The sequence below is a fragment of the Bison bison genome, unplaced genomic scaffold (genome assembly GCF_000754665.1).
Source record: "Bison bison bison isolate TAMUID 2011002044 unplaced genomic scaffold, Bison_UMD1.0 scf7180017864530, whole genome shotgun sequence".
NCBI lineage: Eukaryota > Metazoa > Chordata > Mammalia > Artiodactyla > Bovidae > Bison > Bison bison.
The window spans coordinates 3,213,320-3,217,455 of NW_011495080.1; positions in this window are offsets into that span (position 1 = coordinate 3,213,320).

The following is a 4,136-nucleotide window of genomic DNA, read 5'->3' on the forward strand; positions in this document are numbered from 1 at the left end:
GTTGAAAGAGTGTCAGGCTTTATTTTTCTGGGCTCCAAAATCACTGCAGATGGTGACTACAGCCATGAAATTAAAAGACGCTTACTCCTTGGAAGGAAAGTTATGACCAACCTAGATAGCATATTCAAAAGCAGAGACATTACTTGGCCAACAAAGGTTTGTCTAGTCAAAGCTATGGTTTTTCCAGTGGTCATGTATGGATGTGAGAGTTGGACTGTGAAGAAGGCTGAGTGCCGAAGAATGGATGCTTTTGACCTGTGGTGTTGGAGAAGACTCTTGAGAGTCCCTTGGACTGCAAGGAGATCCAACCAGTCCATTCTAGAGGAGATCAGCCCTGGGATTTCTTTTGAAGGAATGATGCTGAAGCTGAAACTCCAGTACTTTGGCCACCTGATGGGAAGAGTTGACTCATTGGAAAAGACTCTGATGCTGGGAGGGATTGGGGGCAGGAGGAGAAGGGGACGACAGAGGATGAGATAGCTGTGAGTCTGAGTAAACTCCAGGAGTTGGTGATGGACAGGGAGGCCTGGCGTGCTGCGACTCATGGGGTCGCAAAGAGTCGGACACGACTGAGTGACTGAAGTGAACTGAAGATCTTCATACCCATGCATTGCATGCTCAGTTGCTTAGTCGTGCTTGACTGTTTTCGAATCCATATCCTGTAGCCCTCTGGGCTCCTCTGTCCATGGGATTCTCCAGGAAAGAATACTGGAGTGGGTTGCCATTTCCTACTCCAGGGGATCTTCCCCACCCAGGGGTCGAACCCACGTCTCAACATCTCCTGCATTGGCAGGGGGATTCTTTACCACTATGCCACCTGGGAAGCCCTATGCATTAAGGGATAACTTAAGGCATTAACCTTCTTAAGGTTTAAAGTCCTGGTCCTATAAACCTCAGATCAAGCCAGGAGCTTTATAGTCTGCTCAGTCGTATAATCATTTTTACAAAGTGTGAAATTTACTCCACACTCATTATGTTGTCATCAATATCCCTCTAACCGTTTTAAGTTGTAAATAGATGAGCCACAAATTGGAAAAGATCAGAAATCTGCTGGAAGGGAGTTGAAAGTTCAGTGCTATTGTAAGCTTTACTTCATGTCAATACCAGTTTGTTTCACCTAATGATCTGCATGGGAATAAGCATAAAGTGTGTAAACAGGTGTGTGCTCGTGGTTATAAATCGTGTACTTGAGTTCATGGAGACTCTCTGGCCTGTGCCTGACATCTCCCATTGCTCAAGGTTGCTTACACCTTTCCCTAGGCAGGGCATCCACCAGACCAGAGGTCACCTGGGTGCAGCAGGACCCGCTAACCTCATGCCATCTTCCCCTTCATCCCCACATCTCTGCGTCCTCCCTAGCACACAGGAATGACATCCTAAATGGCCGCTCAAAGGCTGGAAGTTTTAACATCAGCATCCTTTCTTTATCTGAAAGCTGAATTTCAAGTGCTTCTCTGGACCATCCACCATGCATTTTCTGTTTTATACCAAACATCTTTGGATCTTCTCTTCTGTGGATTTTTTTTTAATGTTTATTTTTCACTGTGCTGGATCTTTGTTGCTGAGCAGGCTTTTCTCTAGTTATGGCAAGCAGGGGCTGCTCTCTGGGTGTGGTGCACGAGCTTCTCATTGCAGTAGTTTCTCCCGTGGAGCCTGGGGTCCAGAGCACAGGCTCAGTAGTTGTGGCACTGGGGCTTAGCTGCCCCTCGGCATGTGGAATCTTCCCAGACCAGGGATCAAACCTGGGTCTCCAGCATCAGCAGGTAGATTCTTTATCACTGAGCCACCAGGGAAGCCCTCTTTTGTGGATTTACTAATATTTCTTTTTTTAATTTTATTTTTTTGGCTGCACCACATGTGTGTGGGATCTTAGTTCTCCAACCAGGCATCAAATCTGAGCCCCCACATTTTAACCGTTGAACCACCAGGGAAGTTCCAGTTTATTAGTATTTTTAAACCAGCAATAATATCTATAATTTTCCCCCATAAAAAAGTACAAAGTACAAAGTGAAGTTGCTCAGTCTTGTCCAACTCTTTGCGATCCCATGGACTGTAGCTTATTGGGTTCCTCCATCCTTGGAATTTTCCAGGCAAGAGTACTAGAGTGGGTTGCCATTTCCTTCTCCAGGGGATCTTCCCAAACCAGGGATTGAACCCGGGTCTCCCGAATTGCTGGCAGACACTTTACTGTCTGAGCCACCAGGGAAGCATGCATAATTCCCCCATGGTGTGCATCATTTAAGTTTTAATCTGTATTATTCTTATATTCTGTCTCTTTTTACCTCCCGATATACACACAGTAAAAATATTATGCCCAATACTTCACTTGTTAGAATACCTTTTGCCTGCACATTTACACATTTCTGACTCATTTTCTACCATGCTGTGATGAGAAACTTAGACTTACAATGACCACAGTCTTTTGTACTAAGTAATACTGGCTATCATTTGTCTAGATCTGAGTAATACCTGATATAGAGACCAGGAACTTGGCAGCCAGTGTTTAAGGGACTTACTTAACATTACTCTGTTAGTAAGTGGTGGCTCTGACACTTATTTCATGTATCTTTTGACTCTAGAACATGTTTTCTTAACCCATGGCCTGGTTATGGTACCAAGTATTTGAAATCAGTACTGACACTAACATTTGATTGCTGTACCAGTCCCCTAAACTTCTAGACTCCTCATCTTTCCACATAATTCTTATAATTTTAGGAAGGTTGAGGGAATCCTTGTGCATTCTGTCCCGTCTTTATGCTGCTAACCGCAGGCATCTTCGCCTAGTCAATCCCACTCAGCAATTGCCCCAAGCCACACTCCCCATCCATCAAAACTCAGATGGTAGATGAAAGCAACCTGCTTTATTTTCAGACCTTAAGTGTAAAACGAATCCCACTTTAGAATCAGTCTAGCAGTCACTTTAGAAATGGTTTATAGTTTTGTCCTTGAACAGTAACGTTAAAATTTGGACATAACCTTTCCAATCTTCCTAGCCTGAAGATGAGCAAAACCTAGGGGCTGAAAATAACCAAGAGGATTTGAAATGGCTGGTGCACACCAAATTCCTTTTGTGATTAATAAATAACAAAATAATACACAATAAACACTCCACTTGAATAAGATTGAAAGATATTTTATGGTTTAGATTTTCACCATTTGGGGGGGCTCCTCATTGAGGGACATAGAGCAATTCATTTTCAGCCTGTCTTTCTGTTATCTGATTTGAAGGTCTGTACATCAAAGAGGTGAGAATACCTAGAGCTGGGGTTGAGTAGGTGTGAATTCCAGATTGATGGCAATTATTATTTTAATAAGGTATCAGGTTGAATAAGGTCCTTTTTATCCTGATGTCAGTCTGCTCTCAAAATAACTTTTCCCCCGAATCTAGACTGTTTGGATGAATTTTGTATTATTAGAATGTTTTCAAATGTTCTTAGCAACTCTCACCTGTTCTCCAGATGAACCTTGTAATTACATTGCCAATTTCCAAAAAGTAGTCCCATCAGCATATTGATTGGGTTTTTAATAAGTAGATAAACTAATCTGGGACAAATGAACATTTTTACAGTATTCAACCCTGGTATCTAGAAGTATGCATATGTCTCCATCTTTTTAAAACTTTTTTTAAAACTATTTAAATTTATAAGTAATAAGTATATTTTGCTGTTTTACCTCCCAAACTATACTCATCTTATGCTATTTTTTAAAAAGCAATTTCTGCTTTTATATCTGCCATTTCATTCCTTCTGTTTTCCTAAGATTAGTTTTAATATTTTTATATTTATTTTTTATGAAGTATAGTTAATTTATAAATTTTATATTTTAGGTATTCAGCAGAGAGATTCAGTGTTTTTTACAGATTATATTTCATTAAAAGTTATTAAAAGATAATGGCTATTACTCCCTGTGCTATACAATATATCCTTGTTGCTTATCTGTTTTGTACATGGTAGTCTGTATCTTTTAATTCCATCTTGCCTCTTCCCTCTTTCTCTCCTCCACTAGTAACCACTATTTTTCTATTGTGTGAGCCTGTTTCTGTTTTGCTATGTACATTAGTTTGTTTTACTTCTTGGATCATGCATGTGAACGATACAGTATTTGTCTTTCTCTGACCTCTTTCACTAAGCATAATA